The following is a 15,505-nucleotide window of genomic DNA, read 5'->3' as shown; positions in this document are numbered from 1 at the left end:
CAGCAAGACAGAAATCCCAGGGAGAGATATTGGACAGAGAGTGGAGTTGCAACAGCAGAGAGATAGATCTGAGAGAGTTGGATGATGGTGGAAGGGGGGAGGTGGGGGTGGAGTTGCTCTGATGCAGCGAGAATGATGTCCAGGCAAGAATAGCAAGATCCCACAGAACTGAGAGATAGATGCAAGTAGAGATGAGCAAGGTGTTGATTTTGTGAAAGATTGAATGATTGAGCATTCCTGAAAAAAACCTGATGAGATGACAAAGAGGGAAAGGGAATGCACCGGGAAATGTAAACAGGGCAGAGATGTGAAGGATGTTGAGAGATAGGGATTGAAGGAAAGACGTGGGAGAGAGAACTGGGAACACAGAAATAGACAGGAGAGCTGCAGTGAGAGAGGGAAGCAGTGAACTCTGTGGGATCAGACCCCTCTCTAGCATTTTGCTCCTTTGTCTCTCCCCAGTGCAGAGCTCACCCCTTGTGGCAAAATTCCCACAGAGAGCCTGAATCCCACAATTCTTGTCTGTGTGTGTGTGTGCGTGTGCGTGTGTGTGTGTGTTCGCTCTCTCTGATTCCAGCTACTGTCTGATGATTCCTCATGGCAGAATAATTTGATTCTCTGTCTTTGTATTGTCCTAGTTTCAGCTCCCAAATCAAATGTTGAATCATCCACGATCCTATTGAATAGCAGAGCAGACTCGAGGGGCTGAATGGTCTCCTCCTGTTCCTATTTCAAATGGGGGTTTGATGTTCTTAATGTTATCTCCCAGCTCTTGGCCCACACACTGGAGGTTATGACTCCACAAGGCCCTGATCTGTAGACTGCTGCACTCTTCCGTGAGTCTTGGAGGGAACCAGCCTGATTTGGATTGGAGTTGCAGCCTCTCAGTGAGAAGTGAAATCTCCTCGAGGTACCCCTCAGTCTCTCACTGTAAGGTGGAGCAGGCCAGTCTCGGGGAAGCAAACAACAGGCCAGGTCTGCCCTGTCCTCCAGCTCCATTTCAGAAGGCCACATGGGAGGGACTTGGTTCCTTCATCAGCTTCCCGTGTTCTCCCTTCTGGTTTAGGGTGGGGGCCGAATGGCCTTGCTCCTGGCTCTTATTGAGGTGCAGGCTGGCTATGATTGGGTTATACACGGCATGCCCCTGGAGTGAGGTTGGTTAGCTCAGTTGGCTGGTCAGTTAGCTTACCACACTAGCTAAAGTTACTCTGAAGGACTCTCCTTCCCAACCTCTCCCCTCAGTTGGGCCATAGTGACCCTCTGATTAAATCCCCACCAGACCCCGCTCTGTAATGAGGAGCTGTCCCATGCTCTGGTAAGACTACGGTGACATTACATTGGTTTGTACCTGGAGCACTGTGTGCAGGACTAGTCACTGCATTGCCAGAGGGATGTTAGTGTGTGGGGAGGTTTACTGGATGAATCCCCACTGGAATGAACAGCACTCTCCCCCAGTAAAGCCACCCTGACAGATTTTGTGTCATTGGAGACACAAGGACCAATTCAGCTGGATTTTATATTCATGAGCACCTGATAAGATTGGCTAGGTTACACACACACACACACACACACACATACACACACAAACACACACTCTCACTTTCAAATACACACTCTCACTCCCTCAAACACACACACATTCCTCCCATTCACACGCACACAAATACACACACAGACAGACACTCGCTCTCTGTCTCTCTCTCTCTCTCACACACACACACAGATACACACTCACACAACCACGATTACTGTACAAACGTGGAGGAAGGTTCGATGGAGAGATTACTTCTCGTAGGACTGAACCCTGATCTCACATGATGACTGCTCTAGGGAGACTGACAGCAACTGCAAGTGACTTGTTGGATCTTCCTGTGCACTGCATCTTGCATCGACAGCGTTGGTCTGTTTGGGTGCCTGCTTTTCTGAAGCGTCTCCAAGCAACAAGTGACCATACATTGACAACAGTTTTTCTCCAATCCATGTTTAAGACACATGGTGATGTTATTTTTCACTGATTGTTTAAAAAGATCTGAATCTTCTAAAATGGACGTGGCCTCCATCCCAAACCATTTCCACAAGCCACGCTGACCATCCCTAATCAATCTTTCCTTTTCCAAATGCATGTAAATTGTCTCTCAGAATGCCCTCCAACAGCTTACCCACCACTGACCTCAGGCTAACAGCTCCATAGTTCAATGGCTGTTCCTTGCAGCCTTACTTCAATAATGGCCCATCATTAATCACCCTCCAGTCTTCAGGCACCTCACCCGTTGTCACTGATCGGTCCACCTGACAAGGCCATCTCCATCCTTCTGTCATCTAAGACTCATCCTCAGTATTTATCACCCAACCAATCTTCATATCATTCATGAACCCAATGATTAACCATCCACCATTCAAATCTAAATCTTTTCCATCAACGACATCAGCAAGACCCCAACAGTGAGATATGAACAGACAGAGATTTCTAACTGGGCCATCACTGTCTGCTTCCTGCCACTCAGCATTCTGCACCAAATTCCTTGGATCTTGAGTGTTTATGTTCACTATCAGTTTCCAATATGGATCCTGATAAAAGCCTGACTGACCTCCAAGCAGATGACAGGAAAGTATTGCCCTTGTTTACACACCTGGTCACCTCCTTAAAAAGTGCAATCCCATTGGTTAGACCTGACCCCTCCTTAACACAACCATTCTGACTGGTCTTCATGAACTCCAGTCTCTTTAAATGCTGATTAATTCTATCTCCCAAAATTGCTTCCAACAGACGCCCCACCCACGATATTAGCCTGACTGGCCTGTAGCTGCCTGGTATATCCCATGCTCCTTCTTGAATAACAGTACCACATGGTCAGTCCGACGACACCTCTCCTGTGGCCAGAGGGGATTTGAAAATGTTTGCAAGTGTACCTGTTCCTTCCTCCATCACCTCATTCGGTAAACTGAGATACATTTCCACCGTCTTTGGAGATTTATTGGGTTTTAAGAAGGCCACACCACTCAGAACCATCTCTCTCTCTATACATGCTCATTCATTTAATTGTATCACAGAGCATCTTCACAATTTCATATCAACCCTGTCCCAATGAGCATTGACAAAATGAATCCATTCACTGTAGCCTCTGGGTCCATGCACAAATTCTCACTGTGTTCCACAACCTACTCTTTCTGTCATTATCAAATCACCCTTAGGTAAGGTACTTTCAGATTTTTATTTCCTCTCTTAGCACTCCTGTCTCCCAGGCAATTCGCCTGCGATACGACTTGGAGGAGTGTGGGATGTCATTCTGGATGTGGATTAGCATTGGGAAGCTCAGAAATAAGGAATACCCGACTGTGCTGAGTGTGGAGCAGTGGGATTCATTTGGGATGGGCACATGGAAGCTGAGGAATAAACCTCATCCCTGCAGCATGAAAATATCCCTTTGAGCTGGCAGGTCAGTCACACCAAACGAAAACTTGATCCCTGGGAAAAGAGGGTGGTAACCAAATGAAGGCGGTCTGTTTGTACACAGTCTCTGGAATCTGGACGTGGGAATCATTGCTGAGCAGGGTATGCAGGAAGCAGAGGCAGAAATGTACTGAACAATTTCAGATATTCCTCTTTGGCCACAAGATATGGGAGCAGAAATTAGGCCATTCAGCCCATCTGATAGTGTGGCACTCACTCAGTCCTGACTCTGTTACAATGCAAGTATCCCCCAGACTGATGCGCTGACACTTCAGCACTCCCTCAGTCATGATCCTCTGACAGTGCGGCACTCCCTCAGTACTGACCCTCTGACAGTGCAGCACTCCCTCAGTGCTGACCCTCTGACAGTGCAGTACTCCCTCAGTGCTGACCCTCTGACAGTGCAGCACTTCCTCAGTACTGACCCTCTGACAGTGCAGTACTCCCTCAGTGCTGACCCTCTGACAGTGCAGCACTCCCTCATGACTGACTCTCTGACAGTGCAGCACTCCCTCAGTACTGACCCTCTGACAGTGAGCACTCCCTCAGTACTGACCCTTTGAGAGTGCAGCATTCCCTCAGTACTGACCCTCTGACAGTGCAGCACTCCCTCAGTACTGACCCTCTGACAGTGCAGCACTCCCTCAGTACTGACCCTCTCACACTGCGGCGCTCCATCATTACTGACCCTTTGACAGTGCAACTCTCCCTCAGTACTGACACTCTGACACTGCAGCACTCCCTCAGTACTGACCCTCTCACACTGCGGCGCTCCAGCAGTACTGACCCTTTGACAGTGCAACTCTCCCTCAGTACTGACACTCTGACACTGCAGCACTCACTCAGAAATGACCCTCTGACAGTGAAGCACTCCCTCAGTACTGACCCTCTGACAGTGCAGCACTCCCTCAGTACTGACCCTCTGACAGTGCAGCACTCCCTCACTACTGACCCTCTGACAGTGCAGCTCTCCCTCAGTACTGACCCTCTGACAGTGCATCACTCCCACAGTACTAACCCTCTGACAGTGCAGCACTCCCCCCGTACTGACCCTCCGACAGTGCAGCTCTCCCTCAGTACTGACCCTCTGACAGTGCATCACTCCCTCAGTACAGACCCTCCGACAGTGCAGCTCTCCCTCAGTACTGACCATCTTACAGTGCATCACTCCCAAAGTACTAACCATCTGACAGTACAGCACTCCCTAGGTACTGACCCTCTGGCAGTGCAGCACTCCATCAGGGCTTCATGGTCATTTCAGACATGATAGAGATTGAACCAACAATGTTAGCATCACGAACCTGTTAGCTTAGGTTAATGACCCCCCTTTGTAGCAGAGGGATTCAATCCCTCTGACAGTGCAGCACTCCCTCCACACTAACCCTCTAACAATGCTGCACTCCCTCCACACTGACCCTCTGACAATGCTGCACTCCCTCCACACTGACCCTCTGACAATGCTGCACTCCCTCCACACTGACTCTCTGACAATGCTGCACTCCCTCCACACCGACCCTCTGATAATGCTGCACTCCCTCCGTACTGATCCTCTGACAATGCTGCACTCCCGCCACACTGACCCTCTGACAATGCCGCACTCCCTCCGTACTGATCCTCTGACAATGCTGCACTCCCTCCACACTGACCCTCTGATAATGCTGCACTCCCTCCACACTGACCCTCTGACAATGCTGCACTCCCTCCACACTGACCCTCTGACAATGCTGCACTCCCTCCACACTGATGCTCTGACAATTCTGCACTCCCTCCATACTGACTGTCCGACAATGCTGCACTCCCCCCACACTGATCCTCTGACAATGCTGCACTCCATCCACACTGACCCTCTGACAATGCAGCACTCCCTCCACACTGATCCTCTGATAATGCTGCACTCCCTCCACACTGATCCTCTGATAATTCTGCACTCCCTCCACACTGACCCTCTGACAATGCTGCACTCCCTCCACACTGATCCTTTGACAATGCTGCACTCCCTCCACACTGACCCTCTGACAATGCTGCACTCCCTCCACACTGACCCTCTGACAGTGCAGCACTCCCTCCACACTGATCCTTTGACAATGCTGCACTCCCTCCACACTGACCCTCTGACAATGCTGCACTCCCTCCACATTGATCCTCTGATAATGCTGCACTCCCTCCACACTGATCCCCTGACAATGCTGCACTCCCTCCACACTGACCCTCTGACAGTGCAGCGCTCCCTCAGTACTGACCCTCTGACAGTGTAGCACTCCCTCAGTACTGACCCTCTGACAGTGCAGCACTCCCTCAGTACTGACTCTCTGACAGTGTAGCACTCCCTCAGGAAGGACCCTCTGACAGTGCAGCACTCCCTCAGTACTGACCCTCTGGCAGTGCAGCACTGCCTCAGTACTGACCCTCTGACAGTGTAGCACTCCCTCAGTACTGACCCTCTGGCAGTGCAGCACTCCCTCAGTACTGATCCTCTGATAGTGATGCACTCCCTCAGTACTGACTCTCTGACAGTGTGGAAGTGGCCCTATACTGACCCTCCGACAGTGTGGCCCAATCTCAGGCCAAAACCTCTGACAATACCGCACTCCATCATAACTGACTCTCTTACAGTACAGCACTGTATCAGAACTGACACTCTGACAGTACAGCACTCCCTCAGTACTGACTCATTGACAGTGTAGCACTCCCTCAGCACTGACCCATTGACAGTGTAGCACTCCCTCAGTACTGACCCATTGACAGTGTAGTACTCCCTCAGTACTGACCCATTGACAGTGTAGTACTCCCTCAGTACTGACCCATTGACAGTAGCACTCCCTCAGTACAAACCCTCTGGTTCGGTCCTGTACCTCTGACAGTCCAGCAGTGCCTCAGTACTGACCAGCTGACAGTGTAGCACTCTCTCTGTACTGACCATCTGACAGTGTGGCGCTCTCTCTGTACTGACCCTCTGACAGTGTTTCACTCCCTCTGTGCTGACCCTCTGACAGTATGGCGCTCCCTCTGTGCTGACCCTCTGACAGTGTGGCACTCCCTCTGTGCTGACCCTCTGACAGTATGGCACTCCCTCTGTTCTGACCCTCTGACAGTATGGTGCTCCCTCAGTACTGACCCTCTGTCATTTTCAACCCACCCTGAGCTTCTTCATTACGCTGATTTGAACAGAGGTAAAGAAACAGAGTTAGTGACCATCCACCGTCACCCTGTTATAAAACTTATTTTCAAATGTGGCTTGTATGTGATTCCCACACCCTCTAATAGTTGCCTGGAAGGTGGGGGTGAGCTGTACTCTCCTGCTGCAGTCCTTGGATGACCCACAGTGATGTTAGGGAGGGAGCTCCAGGAGTTTGACCTGAACCATGTAAAGAGCTCTCTTACTGGAGTGCCCTTTTTAAAGTTGGGAAGTTATTATAGACCAGGAGGACCCGAGAGCTGCTGTCTTGTCAGAGAGAGAGGCCTGGTGGGTTACACACCTCAGGTGAGGGGCGAGGTTGAGAAGCTGGGGCCTTGATGGTGGATGGTCACTAACTCTGTTTCTTTACCTCTGTTCAAATCAGCGTAATGAAGAAGCAAAGGGTCAGTTGAAAATGACAATGATATCCTTTCGTAGGTTGGTGTTTATTAGAGTTTGTATCGACAGTATGAATGTTTGAGCACTTTTTCAAGGGCATGCAGGTAGCTGCCAGAGGAAGTGATGGGGGCTGGTATAATTGCGACATTTAAAAGGTATCAGGATGAGTATGTGAATAGGAAGGGTTTAGAGGGATATCAGCCAAGTGCTAGCAAATGGAATGAAATGAGATGAGAATATCTCGTTGGTTTGGACAAGTTGGACAGGAGCGTCCATTTCCAAGCTGTGCATCTCTGTGACCCTGTGCTTCTGAATAGTCTATTGCAGAGAGTTTCATCTCAGTGACTCTGTGCCTCTGAATAGTCTATTGCCGAGAGTTTCAGACAGGGTTTGGTTTGTGTGTCTCTCTCATGCTTCCTCAGAATCTGCAAACCCTATGTCTCCAAATTTCCACAAGACTCTGTGAAATAGAAAAAAAGTGGGTCAGTGCTGAGGGAGTGCTGCACTGTCGGAAGGTCAACACTGAGGGAGTGCTGCACTGTCGGAAGGTCAGTACTGAGGGAGTGCTGCACTGTCAGAGGGTCAGTACTGAGGGAGTGCTGCACTGTCAGAGGGTCAGTACTGAGGGAGTGCTGCACTGTCGGAAGGTCAACACTGAGGGAGTGCTGCACTGTCAGAGGGATTGAATCCCTCTGCTACAAAGGGGGGGTCATTAACCTGAGCTAACAGGTTCGTGATGCCAACATTGTTGGTTCAATCTCTATCATGTCTGAAATGACCATGAAGCCCTGATGGAGTGCTGCACTGCCAGAGGGTCAGTACCTAGGGAGTGCTGTACTGTCAGAGCGTCAGTACTGAGGGAGAGCTGTACTGTCAGAGCGTCAGTACTGAGGGAGAGCTGCACTGTCAGAGGGTCAATACTGAGGGAGTGATGCACTGTCAGAGGGTCAATACTGAGGGAGTGATGCACTGTCAGAGGGTCAGTACTGAGGGAGTGCTGCACTGTCAGAGGGTCAGTACTGATGGAGTGCTGCACTGTCAGAGGGTCAGTACTGAGGGAGTGCTGCACTGTCAGAGGGTCAGTACTGAGGGAGTGCCACACTGTGAGAGGGTCAGTACTGAGGGAGTGCTGCACTGTCAGAGGGTCAGTACTGAGGGAGTGCTGTACTGTCAGAGGGTTAGTACTGAAGGAGTGATGCACTGCCAGAGGGTCAGTACTGAGGGAGTGTTGCACTGTAAGATGGTCGGTACTGAGGGAGTGCTGCACTCTCAGAGGGTCAGTACTGATGGAGTGCTGCACTGTCAGAGGGTCAGTACTGATGGAGTGCTGCACTGTCAGAGGGTCAGTACTGAGGGAGTGCTGCACTCTCAGAGGGTCAGTACTGATGGAGTGCCACACTGTGAGAGGGTCAGTACTGAGGGAGTGCTGCACTGTCAGAGGGTCAGTACTGAGGGAGTGTTGCACTGTCGGAGTGTCAGTACTGATGGAGCGCCGCACTGTGAGAGGGTCAGTACCGATGGAGCGCCGCACTGTGACAGGGTCAGTACTGAGGGAGTGCTGCACTGTCAGAGGGTCAGTACTGAGGGTGTACCACACTGTCACATGGTCGGTATGGGGGCAGAGCCACACAGTCAGATGGTCTGTACTGAGGAAGTTCTGCACTGTGTGAGCGTCAGGACTGAGGGAGTGCTGCACTGTCAGAGGGTCAGTACTGAGGGAGTGCTGCACTGTCAGAGGGTCAGTACAGATGGAGCGGTGCATTCTCACAGGGTTAGTACTGAGGGAGCACTACACTGTAAGAATGTCAGAACTAAAGGAGCGCTGCACTGACAAAGAGCTGCACTGTCAGAGGGTCAGTACTGAGGGTGAACCACATTGTCACATGGTCGGTATGGGGGCAGAGCCACACAGTCAGATGGTCTGTACTCAGGGAATGCCTCATTGTCTGAGGGTCAGTACTGAGGGAGTGCTGCACTGTCAGAGGGTTAGTACTAAGGGAGTGCCTCATTGTCTGAGGGTCAGTACTGAGAGAGTGCTGCACTGTCAGAGGGTCAGTACTGAGGGAGTGCTGCACAGTCAGATGGTCAGTACCGAGAGAGTGCTGCACTGTTAGAGAGTCAGTACTGAGAGAGTGCTGCACTGTCAGAGGGTCAGTACCGAGAGAGTGCTGCACTGGCAGAGGGTCAGTACCGAGAGAGTGCTGCACTGTCAGAGGGTCAGTACTGAGGGAGTGCTGCACTGTCAGAGGGTCAGTACTGAGGGAGTGCTGCACTGTCAGAGATTCAGTACTGAAGGAGTGCTGCACTGTCAGAGGGTCAGTACTGAGGGAGTGAAACACTGTCAGAGGGTCAGTACTGAGGGAGTGAAACACTGTCAGAGGGTCAGTACTGAGGGAGTGAAACACTGTCAGAGGTGCAGGACTGAGGGAGTGTCTCATTGTCTGAGGGTCAGTACTGAGGGAGTGCTGCACTGTCAGAGGGTTAGTACTAAGGGAGTGCCTCATTGTCTGAGGGTCAGTACTGAGAGAGTGCTGCACTGTCAGAGGGTCAGTACTGAGGGAGTGCTGCACCATCAGAGGGTCAGTACTGAGTGAGCACCACACTCTGAGGGGATTAGTACTGAGGCATACCGCGATGTGAGGGGGTCAGTACTGAGGGAGCACCACACTCTGAGGGGATTAGTACTGAGGGACCACCGCGCTGTGAGGGGGTCAGTACTGAGGGACCACCGCGATGTGAGGGGGTCAGTACTGAGGGAGCACCACACTCTGAGGGGATTAGTACTGAGGGATCACCGCGATGTAAGGGGGTCAGTACTGAGGGACCACCGCGATGTGAAGGGTTAAGTACTGAGGGAGCACCACACTCTGAGGGGATTAGTACTGAGGGATCACCGCGATGTGAGGGGGTCAGTACTGAGGGATCACCGCGCTGTGAGGGGGTCAGTACTGAGGGATCACCGCAATGTGAGGGGGTCAGTACTGAGGGACCACCGCGATGTGAGGGGGTCAGTACTGAGGGATCACCGCGATGTGAGGGGGTCAGTACTGAGGGATCACCGCACTGTGAGGGGGTCAGTACTGAGGGAGCACCACACTCTGAGGGGATTCGTACTGAGGGATCACCGCGATGTGAGGGGGTCAGTACTGAGGGATCACCGCACTCTGAGGGGATTAGTACTGAGGCATCACTGCGATGTGAGGGGGTCAGTACTGAGGGAGCACCACACTCTGAGGGGATTCGTACTGAGGGATCACCGCGATGTAAGGGGGTCAGTACTGAGGGATGACCGCACTGTGAGGGGGTCAGTACTGAGCGATCAACGCGATGTGAGGGGGTCAGTACTGAGGCATCACCGCGCTGTGAGGGGGTCAGTACTGAGGGATCACCGCGATGTGAGGGGGTCAGTACTGAGGGATCACCGCGATGTGAGGGGGTCAGTACTGAGGGATCACCGTGCTGTGAGGGGGTCAGTACTGAGGGATCACCGTGATGTGAGGGGGTCAGTACTGAGGGATCACCGCAATGTGAGGGGGTCAGTACTGAGGGAGCACCACACTCTGAGGGGATTAGTACTGAGGGACCACCGCGATGTGAGGGGGTCAGTACTGAGGGATCACCACACTCTGAGAGGATTAGTACTGAGGGATCACCAAGATGTGAGGGGGTCAGTACTGAGGGAGCACCGCGCTGTGAGGGGGTCAGTACTGAGGGATCACCACGCTGTGAGGGGGTCAGTACTGAGGGACCACCGCGATGTGAGGGGGTCAGTACTGAGCGATCACCGCGCTGTGAGGGGGTCAGTACTGACGGACCATCGCGATGTGAGGGGGTCAGTACTGAGGGAGCACCACACTCTGAGGGGATTAGTACTGAGGGACCACCGCGATGTGAGGGGGTCAGTACTGAGGGATCACCAAGATGTGAGGGGGTCAGTACTGAGGGATCACCGCGCTGTGAGGGGGTCAGTACTGAGGGACCACCGCGATGTGAGGGGGTCAGTACTGAGGGAGCACCACACTCTGAGGGGATTAGTACTGAGGGACCACCGCGATGTGAGGGGGTCAGTACTGAGGGAGCACCACACTCTGAGGGGATTAGTACTGAGGGATCACCGCAATGTGAGGGGGTCAGTACTGAGGGATCACCGCACTGTGAGGGGGTCAGTACTGAGGGATCACCAAATGTGAGGGGGTCAGTACTGAGGGATCACCGCGCTGTGAGGGGGTCAGTACTGAGGTACCACCGCGATGTGAGGGGGTCAGTACTGAGGGAGCACCACACTCTGAGGGGATTAGTACTGAGGGATCACCGCGCTGTGAGGGGGTCAGTACTGAGGGACCACCGCGCTGTGAGGGGGTCAGTACTGAGGGATCACCGCGCTGTGAGGGGCTCAGTACTGAGAGACCACCGCGATGTGAGGGGGTCAGTACTGAGGGAGCACCACACTCTGAGGGGATTAGTACTGAGGGACCACCGCGATGTGAGGGGGTCAGTACTGAGGGAGCACCACACTCTGAGAGGATTAGTACTGAGGGATCACCAAGATGTGAGGGGGTCAGTACTGAGGGACCACCGCGATGTGAGGGGGTCAGTACTGAGGGATCACCGCGCTGTGAGGGGGTCAGGACTGAGGGATCACCGCGCTGTGAGGGGGTCAGTACTGAGGGACCACCGCGATGTGAGGGGGTCAGTATTGAGGGATCACCGCGATGTGAGGGGGTCAGTACTGAGGGATCACCAAGATGTGAGGGGGTCAGTACTGAGGGATCACCGCGCTGTGAGGGGGTCAGTACTGAGGGACCACCGCGATGTGAGGGGGTCAGTACTGAGGGACCACCGCGATGTGAGGGGGTCAGTACTGAGGGAGCACCACACTCTGAGGGGATTTGTACTGAGGGACCACGTCGATGTGAGGGGGTCAGTACTGAGGGATCACCGCACTGTGAGGGGGTCAGTACTGAGGGACCACCGCGATGTGAGGGGGTCAGTACTGAGGGACCACCGCGATGTGAGGGGGTCAGTACTGAGGGATCACCAAGATGTGAGGGGGTCAGTACTGAGGGATCACCGCGCTGTGAGGGGGTCAGTACTGAGGGACCACCGCGATGTGAGGGGATCAGTACTGAGGGATCACCAAGATGTGAGGGGATTAGTACTGAGGGATCACCGCGATGTGAGGGGGTCAGTACTGAGGGACCACCGCACTGTGAGGGGGTCAGTACTGAGGGACCACCGCGCTGTGAGGGGGTCAGTACTGAGGGATCACCGCGATGTGAGGGGGTCAGTATTGAGGGATCACCGCGCTGTGAGGGGGTCAGTACTGAGGGACCACCGCGATGTGAGGGGGTCAGTACTGAGGGACCACCGCACTGTGAGGGGGTCAGTACTGAGGGACCACCGCGCTGTGAGGGGGTCAGTACTGAGGGATCACCGCGATGTGAGGGGGTCAGTATTGAGGGATCACCGCGCTGTGAGGGGGTCAGTACTGAGCGATCACCGCGCTGTGAGGGGGTCAGTACTGAGGGACCACCGCGATGTGAGGGGGTCAGTACTGAGGGAGCACCGCGCTGTGAGGGGGTCAGTACTGAGGGATCACCGCGCTGTGAGGGGGTCAGTACTGAGGGACCACCGCGATGTGAGGGGGTCAGTATTGAGGGATCACCGCGATGTGAGGGGGTCAGTACTGAGGGATCACCAAGATGTGAGGGGGTCAGTACTGAGGGATCACCGCGCTGTGAGCGGGTCAGTACTGAGGGACCACCGCGATGTGAGGGGGTCAGTACTGAGGGACCACCGCGATGTGAGGGGGTCAGTACTGAGGGAGCACCACACTCTGAGGGGATTTGTACTGAGGGACCACCTCGATGTGAGGGGGTCAGTACTGAGGGATCACCGCACTGTGAGGGGGTCAGTACTGAGGGACCACCGCGATGTGAGGGGGTCAGTACTGAGGGACCACCGCGATGTGAGGGGGTCAGTACTGAGGGATCACCAAGATGTGAGGGGGTCAGTACTGAGGGATCACCGCGCTGTGAGGGGGTCAGTACTGAGGGACCACCGCGATGTGAGGGGGTCAGTACTGAGGGATCACCAAGATGTGAGGCGATTAGTACTGAGGGATCACCGCGATGTGAGGGGGTCAGTACTGAGGGACCACCGCACTGTGAGGGGGTCATTACTGAGGGACCACCGCGCTGTGAGGGGGTCAGTACTGAGGGATCACCGCGATGTGAGGGGGTCAGTATTGAGGGATCACCGCGCTGTGAGGGGGTCAGTACTGAGGGACCACCGCGATGTGAGGGGGTCAGTACTGAGGGACCACCACACTGTGAGGGGGTCAGTACTGATGGACCACCGCGCTGTGAGGGGGTCAGTACTGAGGGATCACCGCGATGTGAGGGGGTCAGTATTGAGGGATCACCGCGCTGTGAGGGGGTCAGTACTGAGCGATCACCGCGCTGTGAGGGGGTCAGTACTGAGGGACCACCGCGATGTGAGGGGGTCAGTACTGAGGGAGCACCACACTCTGAGGGGATTTGTACTGAGGGACCACCGCGATGTGAGGGGGTCAGTACTGAGGGATCACCAAGATGTGAGGGGTTCAGTACTGAGGGATCACCGCGCTGTGAGGGGGTCAGTACTGAGGGACCACCGCGATGTGAGGGGGTCAGTACTGAGGGAGCACCACACTCTGAGGGGATTAGTACTGAGGGATCACCGTGATGTGAGGGGGTCAGTACTGAGGGAGCACCACACTCTGAGGGGATTAGTACTGAGGGATCACCGCGATGTGAGGGGGTCAGTACTGAGGGAGCACCACACTCTGAGGGGATTAGTACTGAGGGATCACTGCACTGTGAGGGGGTCAGTACTGAGGGACCACCGCGATGTGAGGGGGTCAGTACTGAGGGATCACCGCGATGTGAGGGGGTCAGTACTGAGGGATCACCGCGCTGTGAGGGGGTCAGTGCTGAGGGATCACCGCGCTGTGAGGGGGTCAGTACTGAGGGAGCACCACACTCTGAGGGGGTCAGTACTGAGGGATCACCGCAATGTGAGGGGGTCAGTACTGAGGGAGCACCACACTCTGAGTGGGTCAGTACTGAGGGATCACCACGCTGTGAGGGGGTCAGTACTGAGGGACCACCGCGATGTGAGGGGGTCAGTACTGAGGGACCACCGCACTCTGAGGGGGTCAGTACTGAGGGATCACCGCACTGTGAGGGGGTCAGTACTGAGGGATCACCGCGCTGTGAGGTGGTCAGTACTGAGGGATCACCGCGATGTGAGGGGGTCAGTACTGAGGGATCACCGCGATGTGAGGGGGTCAGTAATGAGGGAGCACCGCGCTGTGAGGGGGTTAGTACTGAGGGATCACCGCGATGTGAGGGGGTCAGTACTGAGCGATCACCGCACTGTGAGGGGGTCAGTACTGAGGCATCACTGCGATGTGAGGGGGTCAGTACTGAGGGATCACCGCGATGTGAGGGGGTCAGTACTGAGGGATCACCACACTCTGAGGGGGTCAGTACTGAGGGAGATCCACACTATGTGTCGGACAGTCAGTACTGAGTGATTGCTGCATTGCCAGAGGGTCAGTACTGAGAGAGTGATGCACACTCAAAGGGTCATTACTGAGGGAGCGCTACACGGTCAGTGTGTCAGTTCTGTGGGAGTGTTGTTACAGAGGGTCCGTACTGAGGGAGAGCTGCACTGCCAATCGGTCAGTACAGAGGCAGTGCTGCACTGCCAAAGGGTCAGTAATGAGGGAGTGCTGCACTGCCAAAGGGTCAGTACTGAGGCATTGCCGGACTATCAGAAGTGCAGGACTGAGGCAATGCCGCACTGTCAGAGTGTCAGTGCTGAGGGAGGTCTGCTCTGTCAGAGGGTCAGTACTAAGAAAATGCCACGTTATCGGAGGGAAAGTACCGAGGGATTGCTGCACTGTAAGAGCATCGGTATTGAGGGAGGGCTACATTGTCGGAGGGTCAGTACTGAGGGAATGCCACATTGTAGAAAAGTCAGCACAAAGAGAGTGCTGCAGTGTCAGAGTATCAGTACTGAGGGAATGCTGTTGTGTCAGAGCATCATTTCTGAGGGTGTGCTGCAGTGTCAAAGGAGCAGTGCGGAGGGAGAGCTGCACTGTCAGAGGGTCAGTACTGAGGGATTGCAGCACCGTCAGGGGCGCAGGGCCAAGGGGCAGTTGCAGTGTCAGAGGGTCAGTTCTGAGGGAGTACTGAATGATCAGAGAATGTGCCGCACTGTCTTAAAGTCAGTATGAAGTTGCCCCACACTGTGGGAGGGTCAGAATACATGCAATGCCTCACTGTCAGAGGGTCAGTAGAGAGGGAGTGCTGCACTGTCATAGGAACAGTATTGAGGGAGAGTTGCACTGCCAAAGGGTCAGTACTGAGGGAGTGCTGCACAGTCAGAGGGTCAGTACTGAGGGAGTGCTGCACTGTCAGAGGGTCAGTACT

Source organism: Chiloscyllium punctatum, chromosome 52 (genome assembly GCF_047496795.1).
Source record: "Chiloscyllium punctatum isolate Juve2018m chromosome 52, sChiPun1.3, whole genome shotgun sequence".
Classification (NCBI taxonomy): domain Eukaryota; kingdom Metazoa; phylum Chordata; class Chondrichthyes; order Orectolobiformes; family Hemiscylliidae; genus Chiloscyllium; species Chiloscyllium punctatum.
Note: the sequence above shows the minus strand (reverse complement) of the source record.